The following is a 14968-nucleotide window of genomic DNA, read 5'->3' as shown; positions in this document are numbered from 1 at the left end:
GATAATGAAGCTAGATGGCTACCTACTGGTACAGACTTTTGAGAGCATGACTTCATGGTTCTGCATTAAGTAACCCAAGCAGAAGGACACAGTGCTAAATTGGAGCACGTGCAGGTGCACCCAACATGTGCTTATTGCAGGTTCCAGTAATGAATTTGCACCTGCGTTCATAAGAGAAAGGGTCTGCCTCCACAAACAGGTGTTTTGGAGTGCTACCAACGTGACAAAGACAAGAAGGTCCAGTGTGCAGTGTTTACGGATTCACAGCCATCTCATCTGCCCCAACGGTGAATTTAAAGTACCGGTCTCAAAAGTGTGAAACTCTCAGGAATTTTCTTTTGCCATGAACAGCTATCTAACAGAGGTAAGGACAAGACCTCAAATCCCATCTTAACTGCAGCACAGCCAAGAGCTGAACATACATCTGCAGAGATAAAATATCAGCATATAAACAAGCTGTGATGGCTTGTTTCTTGAAATCCAACAAGCAGGCAGTGTAATACAGTAGTCACTTACACATCCTTAATTATGCTGGCTCCACAACAAGTTTAACTGTCATTTAGGCAATTCCAAAAACATGGCAATTGCAAAATAATTTATAACGCAACTGTAACTGCTTATTGTGAGTAATGTACCTTGCATGTTATTTTCAGATGATAGCAAAGCAGAGAGGGGTTGCACCCTGATTTGGCAAAGGTCCCTAATGACTGTCTCTTCTTAACCCTGGAAAGGAGAGAGAGAGACAGCCATCATCATCATCACCACCACCACCACTCATCTACTTCTGTCATCCCAGAGCTAAAGAGAACACAGGGATACTCATCCTGATATAACATGTTACAAAATACTATTCCCCAGAGGATACAGGCAAGCTTATATAAGCAGCAGTGAAACTGGGCAACTTTCCAGCGAGTTTATCCAACTGCCTGCAGTCTCCCATTTCAAGGTAGCTGAAATGCTGAGCACTGAATAAAGTCATTTGATTCACATCCCATGCATTTTAATAAACAATGGGAAAGAACAGACACCTATTAGTGTTTGCTAATTTTTATTTCCTAAAACACTGAAATGTAAAACATCCTCCTCCTTTCCCCTGCCTACATGGTCCCTTTTAGTTTTAAGTCACTCGCAGCATCTCCAGCACTGAAACAAAAATAAATATGTGTTTATGAATAGAAGCCTTCTCAGTGTTTTTAAAAAACAAAAGTGTTGTACCAGATACCAATTTAAAAAAAAAAAGTAGAACAAAAAAAAAAGTTTAACGAAACCACTGTAAACTCTAAGTGGAATCTCCTTTTCCCTTTCCAGCTCATTCCATCTCTCCCTTTCAATTCCATTCCTTGAAATAAACTGGGATCACGTGGTAGTAGTCACATGAGCCAACTTCATACTCTTTGCTGACCTCCTAAGAGAAAGTTTAGATTGGACCCACCTATCTAGGAGAAGGGAACATGTGAAGGAACAATGTTACCATGTTGTTTGCAACATCTGCACATTTGGATTTTTAAGTCTCACTTTCCAGGTTGGATACTGATTCTGCCTGACCTCCAGAACGAGCAAAAGAAAAGCCTATGCAACCTGAAGGGACAGAAAGCTGGGAAACAGATTTTCAGTGAGATCATTTCATATATCTTCATGGATTGTGTTTACTATAGTTAACACCCACCTAACTTCAAGAACTCTTTACATTTTGAAGAAGAATCAACTGTTGCTAACTTGTGAACACTCTCCCTTTCAATTACAGCTTGATAGCCTGAGGTATACACACTGCTGCCCTCTGCAACTCCTCGAGCAGAACCAAGGAAAAGCAATTTCACTGCTCTCTTCATTGCTAGAACAAAATATAAGCCCAACAAAACAAAGGATTTTCCTTAGATTCCTCTGAACTTCTCATTGTTTAGGTACGCTCCACATTAAAATAAGTTTAATCCTGCAAGACGGGGCGCTCACAACCAGACTGCCAAGGATTTGGTTTCCACAGCAGCCAAAATTCCTGGAAATCCAGAAGCATCTGTACAAGGCAATACTGCATACAGCCAGATCACACCTGAGACCTGCAGATATGAGGGATGCCCGTCACATCCCAGCCGCACATGCTCAAGGCAACCCCATTCACACAGAGGCCTGGCCAGTAAGTCTGACTTATCTGGGACTGCAAAAAGCCAGCAGTCAACTCTGTGCCCACGTCCCGCTCTGTTCTTGCGCTGGGCTGAGGTTCTACCTTCACTTCCCAAAGAAACTACAAATCTCAGAGGGTAAATGATGTAAATCCAACACAGTATGCCTGGCCAAATGCAAAGACAAAAGCAGCAGCCTTTAGGCTGTTCAAACACTCAAACAAAAAACTCCTGTTTCTCTCCCTTTACGTCTAACATTTATGTCTAAAGGTAACATTTTCCTCCATAATTAATAAGTCTGAAATACAATGTTTTTCTGAGATTCACCTATTACAAAAATTCATGTTAAGTTATTCTGTGTCAACTACTCTGCACCTACATACAAGCTCTTACACCTCTGCAGTTAAAGTACTGGTCCCATGAACAACAATTACTTCTGTCTAATGATGCTAAAATACTGATTTTGACAGGTTCTCAGTCCAACTATGACAACCAAAAAATCCACCTGACATCTGTTTAAATGACAGCACCACAGTGGAGCAGAGAGTTCTTTCTTTCTTTCTCTCCTTCGTTCCCTTCTTCCTTCAGGTCCCACCTTTCTTCCCTTCTTTCACTCTTTCTCTCTCCCTCTCTTGTAAATACCTGGTGGAATTTTTTATATCTTTGCTCAAGGTTCTCATTCACTGACAGATATAATTATTATTTTTTAAGAGTAGGCTTATTTTTAGCATCTGTTTTGAGCCTTGAAGATAAATGTAGCAATAATTCACAGTCCCCTGAAATATTTTTATTACTTGAGATGTTTTGGTATTCTTCATACTGAGGTTATTTCTCCGAAGAAAAGGTAAATAATTTTGTGGTGCCAAAGGAAATGTATGCAAGGCTTCAATTCTGATTTAAGTTAGATGGCTGAAGAAAAAGGTCTTTAGGAATTTAAATAGCAAAACCAACCTACCTCCCCCTATCCTCTGAACAATCAAAATAAAGTGTTCAAAGCTGAGAACAGGACTTTTAAATTGTTTCTGCTCTTATATATGCAACATTAAACTCTATCATGTCAGCAAACAAAATGGTGTCTTGGAATAGATATTTTAAGCTCAGGGAGACTGTCAGAAGAAGATGCTGATGCACATCAAATTGAAAATATTAAATAAAACCTACCGTAAATATTTTTCCTTGACCAATACTTAGAAAACATGGCACTGACTTAGATTGGGACAAATGTTGGGAATGAAGTTGGGAGAAATCCCTTGAGGGATTCCAGATCCATGCTTTTTTGGCAGAGGCACTGTGATCCTGTACCCGTTCTAGTGTTTGAAAGCTGCCAATGTCCATTCACTCTAACTCTTCAGCCAAAACTCTCTGAAGGTAAGAAATAATTCATCATACACACATGCAGAAGAGGAGGTTTAAAATAATGTTCAGGTAACAGCTTAGAAGTCTGGCATTTCTCTAAGCAAAATCGTGCTGTTTTCAGTTTTGCTTTCCAGTGAGAGGTGTGATCCGTTATGAAGGCCCTGAAAATGCCTGTGAAAAACAGAAGAGGTTTATAGCAGTTTGTGACTGAATATTTAAATATCAATTGAAATAAAAGGATTCCCATGCTGCTCCCGTGGAAGTCAATGGCAGCTGTGCTGCTGGCTTCGTGATAGAAGCAAAGTTTGTGTCTTACCAAATCCCTGAGACCTGGAGTAGTTCAAATTACAAGGAGTCACTCTAATCATCACACCTGCATGGGAACTAAGTCATAATTACTTATTTCTTTTTTTCTGATCATACAGAAGAGCCTTCAAATAGGACATTTGCAAAAGAAAGCACATTTCCACGATTAGGTCCTGAGATAGCTTCATGAGAAGTTACCTCAACTTTTCAGAGATGAAGGTTGTAATTCAGTGACCAAGGGTGTCGGAAGCCTAGATGTCCCGCTGCAGGGAACCAACTAAATGGCTTCAGTAAGGAGACTGGAAAGCGACACATAAGATGATTAAATATTTAAAGCCTGGACTAGTAAAAGTTGCCACGAATCCTTTCAGTATTTCAGTGAGTTGTGGACTGGGGCCTTAAACGAAGTAAAGCTCGGTCTGACCACTAAAGAACAACACGAAATTACGACGACGAATGCACCCTACCGCGCACCTTTTCCGGGGCTAATTTTCTCTCATCCCTGTCTCACTGTGGATCCTGCAAGTCGCGCTCCCTGTTTTGAGCCCTCGCGCCAGGAACGGGCGGACGTTCCCTGACTGGCAGGCAGCAGGCAGCTCTGCCTCGCCAGGGCAGCCCCACAAACACGGAGGGGCGAGGAAGGCGCACGCCCGTCGCGCGGGGACGCTGCCGGGGACGCACAGAAGCAGCAGGCCGGACTACAGGCAAGCCGAGCGGAACAGTCGAGGCGGGGAAGCCGAGCCTCCCCTCTCCTGTCTGGCGGCCGCCATCCCCGCCGAGACCTCCTCCGGGCTGCGAGAAGCCGCGGGCGCTTCCAACGGGAAAATCCGCGGAGCCGAGAGGGAAAGGTGCCAGGCGGTGCGGCCACCTCCCGAGCCGAGCCCGCCCCGCGCAGCTAGGCCTCGCGGTCAGCGCCGAAACCAGCGCAGCAGGGCGGAGGGCTTAACCGTCGCAGGTGCCCAGCACCCCGGGGAGCCTGGAACAACTGGTGGGGTCCGGCCTCCGCCCTCCTCCCCTCCTGCAGAAACACAAATCCGAAAATAAAAGCGGGAAGACAGTTTACGAGGAGCGTCTTATCTGAGTTGAAGTTGGAGCGGGCTGCAAGCTCCCACGGGACATCTAGGTTTACACACTTCGGATGAAACTGTAAATTGAATATTAAACACACATTTTTATCAAATCATATTTCTCCCAGAGAAGGCTGAGGACTGCCTGTTTATTTTTTTAATCTGATTCGCTATGGTTACAAGTGGTTATATCAGCCACTCCATCTTTTTAGTTCTATTCGAATGACTTCGATTTTGTTTTTCCAACACCGCTAAGAAAACTACAACGCAAAAAAAAAAATAATCTATAATCTGTGAAGAGGCACTCTGAAATCCATCAACCAAGTTGCATCCATAATTGCTTCCCTGGCTTATCAAAAAATGGCTCATTTGCATTATCTGTTATCTTTAGATACCCATCCCGGTCTATAAACAGAGTTATCAATCCCGTTCAGAGGCCAGTCCACAAATTGAAGTTTTCTATAGAGGGAATTAGCTATAAACAAGCCCGAGGCAATTTTCTTTGACAGCCAATGGTAAACCATAGGAAGTAACTTTAATAGTGATTTACAGTTCTTCTCTGGTTTCCATCCAACTTTTCCTTCTTGTGCTTCTGTTCCGTCCAAAAAGGAATTTTTCAGATGTTCTAATTTCCCATTCAAGATGCAATCAATCCCAACTCTAGGTGTGTCTAATCCAATTTTTACGGTATGTTCATAGGCCAGCACCAGAGAAAAAGAACTCTCTTTTTATTTTCTTTCAATTGCCTCTGCTGCAATCACAAGACTTGTCATCTCCTGGTGTGAAATGCACAACAGTAGAAGAGAGAGCGAAGGAGATTTGAGAGAGAGAGAAAGAGAGAGAGAGAAATGAGCCAACCTACCCAAAAGAAAGAGGAAAAGAGATACACAAAAATAACATTAACATTTTTGAATTATCCTACACACTGAAAGCTTCCATTTACCAGAATAATTAATTAACTCCAGATTTTCAAAGCCTGTGCAGAGTTTTTAAGTTACTCATTTAAATCACAATATGCTGTTAGAAGTGGGATATTTAGGAATGGACTCCAGCTTCACACCACCCATCTTCCTCCTCTATACCAAAGTGAAGTCAGATTCAAGTCCTGTACCACTTGCTCATGCACACCTCTCTTATGCACACGAGTAAACCCCATTGCCCGACCTCCCACACCACCGAGAGTCAGAGGACTGCTCCTTCTTTACGAATGAAAGATCTTTTCTCTTAACAGCTCAACATACATTCTGGCTAACTCTGAACTTCCAAGAGACATGCATTTAAAATATTTATTTTTCAATCTCTAATTAAAAAATATCTCTAAGCCACTGACACACACAGTGGATCTTAATGTGCATCACAGGCACAGCAAAGGTATAACAGCAGGGGGACGGTTCCTCTCTGGGTAAACTACAGCAAATGAAGGTAAAGCAGCCAAAAACCCACTGACAACAGAGACCTACGTGGATTTAAATCTGTGAGAGCAGCTGCAGAACAGAGGAACATTACACCCAAGAGTTTAGCAATTAATAAATATGCCCTGTATCAACACAGACCAATAAAAATTGTTTCCTTTTACATTAAAGAAAAATACATTTATAACTCAAACCATGAAGCCTGTACACTCTCCTATTCCTCTTCTCTATATATGCATATACACAGGGCATATATACATACACACATATGTGTGTGTGTGCGTGGGTTATTTTTCCCCTGACTGAAAGCTACCCTAATGGGTAGGCACTAATGGATCTGAAGTGATAAGGAAAAGGCGGACATGCAAAATGCTCCAGAACTTCTGTTCCTAATCAATCACCAGAGATCAGTGACATCATTCAAGCCTTTGATCAGAGCTCCCCTTTCAAGCTTAAGAAGGGGGATAGATTGACCCACACCAGCGGAGGGACTGAAGAAACACCTAGGATACAATTCACAGTGAAATATGAGAAGTCACCGGCATCCCTCTTCAGAAAAACTATCCCTTCCCACCTTCCTCAAGGAATACAGCACACATTCCAGAGCAACCAAGCACAAACAACAGATTCATCTCTTTCCCCAATAATTAGAAAACAGGGAAACAACAGGGAAACAACACATCACAAAATCCTTTCAGGTTTTATTTTTGAAGCCTGCACACACATTTTATCCTGAGCAGGCAGTTTATTACGTTTGCTTGCATTTAAAAATCTTCTCAAGTCCATTAGTAGGAAAAAAAGAAAAAGGAAGGAACTTATTTTTCCAAAACGCCTGAGCAGCTTTAACAACTAAAGGCTGATGCCCGTTTTTAAAGAAAAAATAATTTTCAGGAGAACCAGCACCACGGCAAGCATTCACTACACTTAGCATCGGCCTTTGTCCACGTCAGGGCATTCAGAGAGTTCGGCTCGCTAATCCCACTTCAGCTAAAATTGAGCTCCATTGTTTCTCAGTTCATCTGAGTTTCCATGGCACTTACTAAGACTTAAGTGTTATTTACTTAGTGCAGTTTGTTAAAAACAAAAAACAATAACTAAATCTTAACATAAGTATCAGGTTTGCTTTTTTTTTTTTTCCTTTTTACTTTCAATAAGCTCAAGATATAGTCAGCATTTTACAGTCTGAGAGGCTTTTTCCGTCTAAAAATCTTCAAGAAAAGCAAAGTTGAAAATAGACCTGAAAATGGTCACCTCGTTGTTTTGGCTTGGTTTTCCCCCATCTGTATTTTTAAAAAATCTAATTGAGCTTCCTGAACAGCAGCAAAAATGTAGTTTATTATCTCCCTCATCAGGTGATCAATGATTTCATTAATAAGACAGATAACAAAACTGTCATATCATCGACACAGTTATGAAAGATGATCCTGGCTTCTTGCTCCATTTTCCAAGGTCTGGGATTCTCTGTGGCAGCTCTGAGTCCATTCAATATTTTCCACAGACAGAGAAAAGTGAAAATCCATTTTGAAACCAATTTCAATTAGGATCCAGAAGCTGTTATCACAGGTGTCGCAGAATGGGCCCGTAAGTGGAAATGTCGCCTATCCATTCTGAAATGAAACCTTATCAGGGGCTACAAAGATGGCTGAGGACAGCCTATCTGTAAATTACTTTTCGTCCTGTGTTAACTCAACCCTAGTTCTGTCATATGGAATTCTTTCCAGCCCCTCGTAATAATCTAATGACTAACTAGGCGCTGCACCAAAACGGCTTTTATTCTGCTCGGGCTTCCCCCGCCGAACAGGGCTGCAAATGCAAATAACCGGAGGCGGCCAGGCGAGCCAGCGTATTTAGTAATATCATTTAAAGCTCTCATAGTTTATTACGGGGAAGTAATGGGCTTGCATTCTGAAGCCTGTCTCCACCCATTGCATTCCTGGTGATTTTTCAATTGCAAACTCCAAGGCCCAGTTATTTCATTAATTCAGCACCCAAGTAGTGAGGCTTTTCTCTCACATCTTTCAGTCTCCTTTTAGCAAATTATCCCATGACGGAGGATTTATTCAGTCAAAGACCTCGGACTTTGAGAGGCAACAAAAGAATCAAGAGACTTTCTGGTCCACCTGCCTGGCGAATGATGAGGCAGGGTAAAGCCTCCCCTAGAGAAACCAATCAAACCATTGTGTGGCACAGTCAGACCTTTTCAACTGTCAAGCCAGGAGAGCAGGAAAAGAGATGAAAGAACTCAGGATGAAGCTACCATTTACAGAACCATGTGGGAATGGTCTCCGAAGATTTAATAATTGGGATGGAACTCAACTTTCTGAAAACTAAAAGAAAGAAAAAAAAAAGAAAAGAAAAGAGAGAGGAGAGAAAGAAGGAAAGAAAAGAGAGAGACTGGGAGGAGGGGAAAATACTACCGTTCAGGCCCAGAAAGAACTTTTCTACAAAATCCTCTGTTGTTATGTATGAACCCCTACGCTGGAAAAGAAGAGAAAAGCAAGCACACGATGAGGACAGAGAGAGGGCAAGAGAGCGAGCACACAGTTTGTAATACTAACTTACATTTCAGCAATTTATCATCTCATTTTAGGAAAAACTCTATCAGTATAAATCTGGTCTATTAAGCAGAACAAAAAAAAATCCCCTTAGTTTGGGATATCTGGGTGCATTTTCAAGCTATTGCATGTGTAGGACTTAAGTTTTTGCATTTCCACTTGGCTGCATGTGGAACATGCATGAAAAGTCGTACTAAATGAATGGAAACCAGCGTATTTTAAGCGGCTGGCATGTGCAAAGAATGTGCACACACAGCTCCTGTGTAGCAAGACTCCAGCTGATTGCAGGCACAAGATTAGGAACTGCTTTTTGATAATCTGACCCATAAAGCCTTACAAGCCAAATTTTAAAATCATCTGCAGAAAACCCAGTATTTCCTGTGTACTCTTCTTTTCCAAAGTGCCTCTGCGCACTTGAAATACACATTCATCAGTAGGTCCAGATCACATTTACAAGTAAATCAACGTCCTTCTGAATTGCCAGCCTTATGAACAAAAATAGAATCTGCAAATTAAATTGTGACCACTTGCAGTATACATCAAAGGCAAAGACTTTTAATAGGAAATAAGATAATAACACAGCAATAAAATCCATCTCATTCCCTCTTAGTTGGGATGGCAAAAGAATGCATCTCCCTCCCCTCCCACTCTCACCCCAAAATAATGAGATATGGCTTGGAAAGAATATAGAGAATGTTTTTTTAATACAGTACCTTCTTTACATAATCACATACCATACTCTAAGCACACTTCTCCCACTTATTGGCATATGTATTTAGTAACAATTTCTATGTAAGCAGAAGCTGAGGTTTTATATCTTCCGGAAAAGAAAAAGAAAAAAAAAAAAAAAAGAGAAAAAGTAAATAGAAACATACAGAGCAGGGATATAATCAAATGCAACATTGATGCCCGATTATTTCCTCCCTAACTGGAGACAGATAAGAAATAGAAAACATCTAGAAGAGAAAAGATGAATGCCATTTGAAAAGCTGTTAAGTAATTTAATTACTTCAACTGCCTTAATTTACACAGCTCAAATCATAAAGCCAAATACTGTGCCTGCCAGAGGGGTTGCCTGGTTTTAAGTCAATTAGAAGGATTTTTAAAAATTCTTTTTATTTGCTTTAAGAAGAAGATCTACTCCATGTAGCTCCTTCACTTGCAGATTCCCAAGACTGGTCTCTTTTCAGGACCCAGGAAAACTCTCAGGATGCTAGAGTTTTCCACCTTTATTTTTTTAGTGCCCTTCCAACCGTCCCCAGCCGCCTGGCACCCATGTGTTTGTTGATACCCATTTCCAGCAGCTGGGAGGAAGATGCCATCATTTGGAGCAGCAGCGCTGCTACAGAGCCTTGCCGTGCTGCCATGCAGCCTCTCCACTTTGGTGGCAGGGGCTGGCACAGCGGTGCAAGGTCATTAGGAGGCCCTTTCTCTTTTAGGGTATCTTCCCCAGAGACCAGCACTTAACAGCAGTGAGTGAGCCCTTTTCTGGAAGGCTAATAATATCACTGAAGCTTCAGCTGCCAGCAGCCTTTTTCCTACTAAGAATCAAACCTCTTGGTTGGTCCCCCTGTCCTCCCCAGAACTGTGGGCTGTAATGCCTGAATTTTTTGAGGTCTGATTGATACTGGACTCCTGCAAAGCACAAGCTACAGAACGTGGTACCACGGCCACACTGTAGAGACCCATTTTAAGCCTTTTTATTACTATCACTTCTTACTCTATTTCAAAACCCAGGTACAATTGTAATATGGTTGCTTGGGTGTTTGGGGTTTTTTTTTTGTTTTTCAGGAAAAAAAAACCTCCCCAGTGTATAATTCCTTAAATTTAACCTCCACCTTGTCCAGGTGGCAAGCTTCTGCTGCTAACTAATGTTTTCTCCTGATTCCACCTTGTGTTATCCAGCAGGATGTTAAGTCATTACTTACTGATTACAGTGATTGCAGGGATAAGCCACTCAATCATCTCTTTCTGGAACTTGCAAAGGGATACAGGAGGATTGACATTTAATATCCCTTATGCTATTAACCACTGCAGGGAGGGGAGAGAAGGGGGGAAAAAAGGAGGGAAATCTCAGCAGAATTAATGAAGCAATACTGTATTGCACTTGCAAATCATTGGCTTTATAGCAGGGTAAGGGTAGGGCTGGCTCACTGAGGAACAACACTAGAAAATAGTATCAGGCAGAATGAGTTATTACAGTCCACAACAAACCCTAACTTGATGACTGAAATTTTATTAGTAAGCATAAAGGACCATGGGTGCATTACTCCAAATGAACATGTATTTAATCAGCTACTCACATCAGATTACAATATACCAAGACATGCAGTCCTTACTTTTGCATGTCTTAAAAGTCCTTGCTTTTACCTCCAATACTTTTGCTTCCAATATTTCCAAGCATCAGGAGAGCCTATCCTCCCCAAGGATAGGTACCTTCTTTTAGTTTATCCCCTTAGAACCTGGCCACAATTATTAGAACAGAAAGGTACACAAAACCTTACAAGTTCAGGTCTTTGCCCTTACTTTTCTGTGCTACCACATATGACCATTCTACCCTTACTTTTCATGCTGCTGTATGCCACCATAACAGATAGGAATTACTTGCAATACTTGTCTTGCTGAAAAACAAAACCCTCAGAAAAACCTATACACTGAAGTCATCACTTCAGTTTCCTCCTTGACCTGAAAATGAGAAGTGAAGAGGGCCCCTCCATCCCCTTTGATTTCAGGAGAGGAGGAGGGCATCTCCTGATCACTTTGTAGAATCAGGTCTCATATAATCAATGCAGGACTCAATTTGCAGGCCACTAAAATAGTACAGGCAATGTTTCTTGATACCTAACAACCTCTTTTGAACCCTGACCTCTCTCTCGACGGGACCCTGAGCACATCAGTCCAAGACGGGGGCCAAGCATGAGGATTATGATTAACACCTATTTTATGGTGAGCTTGAAAGCAAGCAGCAGGACAAGAAACCAACTGAAAGTTTAAACAGGAAATGTGATTCTTATGGGGTTGGAGACTGCTGAATACTTCCCTCATTCAACCCTGAAAGAACTACTAGGAAGAAAAAAAAAAGGAGACCTAGACGAAGCTGGCTCTTCTTCTGAAAGAATCAAAGTGGACGCACGAACTTCCTCTCATTTATTCATCTATCAAGCTTGGTTTTAAGTTACATCATCATTAAGATGATAATTTCTGCTTTCTATCACTTTAAAGTATGTTCTCAATAACTATCTGATTCTGATAAAGGTAGTCAAGTCCACAACCTACATACGTTTATAATTAGCTTTTTTTAAGGTGGAGTAATAGATTAATAAGAAATATCAGATTACACTGGGACAAGCTCATGGGTCAAAAACTAGACAAAACACATCAAACTGCAAGTAAGTGCTTGCCTGTCAGACACTGAAGGAGCCCCTATACAATAACTGCATTGTTTTAATGCAACATTAAAAACACCAGTTTAGAGCCAAAATGTGCAAAAGAGGAAAGCATTTTAGTCACCGACAGAATTCACAAGCCAAACAGTAAGTAAATAAGGGTTGAACACAGCATTACAATCTCCTAACGTTCTCCAAGCAATGCTGCAAAGAGCGCTTTTGCCTTGTAAAAGTATTAATTCAGCCCTCACAGAAATTCCCTGTACCTCTTAGAAAATAAAGTGAAAAATTAATTATATCCATGCTACAGATTAAGTGAAAAAAATAAATCACACGTAGCTGAGGGCTGTGTCAGGTTAGCATGCGGTTTTTTTGGTCAACGCCTCTTAGGAAGTACTCTAACAATAAATCCGATTCACCTAGAGAGCAGAGTATAGGGTCGAAGCGGCCAGCCTGGTAAAGCATTAAAGCGACTGCCGAATTGTAAGCATGCAAATACCCACATTAGGGCCATCAGAGCTATTCCGGCGCCTAAAGTGAGGCGTTCGCTTGAGTACTCGCTGGACGGGAGTTCAAGACCTTACTGCAGTGCTGGGCCTCGGGAGAGCTGGCGATCCCCGTGCCGGGGCGCAGGAGGGTCCTGCACCAGCGCGGGCAGCACGGCTGTGCGGGCAGGGGAGCCAGCGTGGTTTTCTGCTCCGGCACTGCAGTGCTCAGCCTGACGTATCGACTTAGCGTGCTGCGGGTCTCAGCGACAGCCGATATGCCAGGGGGTGAGGCATGGCGGCCGAGGAGCCGGCACACGGCTCACCCTGCCAGCCCCGGCGCTCGCTGGCAAAGCAGCACGGAGGAGTAGCCGAGAACAAGCCTCCATGTCGGCGTTCATCACACTTCAGCACGGCAGGTCCTTCACTTCACCGTGCAGACTCCTGCAACTTTTACAGTGCTCACCTGAAGATTTCTTTTTAATCCTGAGATTACTTGAAGTTACAGGAGATACCGTATTATCCAACGGAGGTCTAGCAAGGCAGGTTTCATGACCCGCAATACCAGGCGAAGGCTCTCCAAGGGCCGCACAGAACTAATTTTAATGAGTTTATCAAGGGATACCTCTCTTCAGAAAGCCATTCCTTGCACAACTTGATAGAAACCTGTGTGTGCACGCAGCAGCTTTCAGGATGATGACCTAATTCCATGCACTGACATGGCATGGAACAGGGTCTTACTGCTTTGTCTCCAGAAGAGCGGTAGGGATGTGCGTGGGAGAAGACAAGGCCTGACAACACGGCACTGCGGTAGCAACGTGGTCCGGGACACTGGCCTCATTACTCCAATGTAATACCAGTGACATGCTCATGACATAAACATTGTATTTATTTGTTGTCATTATTACTTTGCCAAAGCAGATCAGTCTGAGGCTATCAAAACACACGATACACAAAAGGAAGCTTACTTTACACCCTAGCACAAACTTTTTATTTATACAGCCTTTTGTGAATTAACATATCCATCAGCAGTTTTCTTTAGCAGTTTTCCTACCCCTTGGATATTAGCCTAGCAGTAAATATAGCAGTCAAACAAAGAAGGAGTAAAATGAACAGTTTGCAAAGAAATGTATCCTAGTAAACTGCATGCAGTTTGGTTGAGATACACAAAATGAAACACAAAGGAGAAAAAATCAAAAGCTTGCAAAAATGAATTCAAAAGAAAGCAAGAGTGGTCCCAAATTACAAAGGCCCACTGGGCATCAAAGTGCACCAAATACTTTTGTTAGTCATTACAAATTATGATTTTTTTTTTTTTTTTTACTTTTTTGATCACATGTACTTTAAAAGAAGTTTTAATTTGCTCCAGCATTAAGACCTTCCCCACATGTTTCGGCCTGGAGCACATTTTAATGGCTTAGTTATAAATCCCTGAAATTAGGGGTTTATAATGGAAACGCTGGCAGGCCCTTATCTAACACAGTGCAAGCATCTTAGCAATATAGTCAGAGTTTGTAGTTAGGTGAGTGCAGCAGAAATCTTTTTTGTATTAAGTAATGACAGGAACTCAGCAGAAGTGGCTAACATGTCAACTATGGCCCATGCTTGCTTATTGTCTGAGTCTACAGTGCAGCTGGTACCTTCCAAGGGGCACCCACAAGTATGGGGCTCACAACGTGCATTGTGTAATTAGGGTTAACACACGAGCTGCCCTTCCAGGTCACCTTTCCCACTTTCTTTCCTTTGCACCTAGGTTTACACCAATAAACAGGCTCTTCAATAAACAGTTTGCACATCATATGATTTAAAAGTTTTCCACGCTCAATTTTCATTTTAAGATAGATTCTGCTACTGAGTGTGTTACTCACTTTCGGAAGCTGTTGAAATAATGGCATTTTCTTTGTTTCTTCATGATTGTAAGCTTTGCATAAAACCTGTAACTAGCAGCTTTCAATCTATTTATGATCCAAGTTCTGACTCCTTCAGAAGACAGCAGAGCTACTGAGAAAATACGAGTTTCTACATCACACCTCAGACAGCTGTCACTCAAGTACATGTTACCCTGCAAACTTTGCTAATTAATGTGTTGTCCAGAAGGAGAAGCACTGATATTAGACATGCTTATGAGGTGACGTTGGTACGACAGGCAGATGTTGCTCTGCAGTGACAGCAGTCTTCTGATAAAAACAGTAAGGATCATTCTGTCTTTTTGTTTTTTTACGGGTACCTTACCTTGTTTAGCAGAGTATTCAAATGCAAATCACAACCATTTAACATTACCACA

The 14968-nt window shown here is 41.9% G+C and overlaps 1 protein-coding gene across 4 annotated transcripts in view; it reads right to left on the bottom strand.

Annotated features, from left to right (window-relative positions):
- The window catches only part of GLI3 (GLI family zinc finger 3), a 215830-nt gene that overhangs the window by 183325 nt on the left and 17537 nt on the right, over positions 1–14968 (bottom strand). The gene's annotated exons all lie outside the window — the stretch shown is intronic.

Source organism: Aquila chrysaetos, chromosome 3 (genome assembly GCF_900496995.4).
Source record: "Aquila chrysaetos chrysaetos chromosome 3, bAquChr1.4, whole genome shotgun sequence".
NCBI classification, from domain to species: Eukaryota; Metazoa; Chordata; class Aves; order Accipitriformes; family Accipitridae; genus Aquila; species Aquila chrysaetos.
This window is presented reverse-complemented; position numbering and strand designations above follow the sequence as displayed.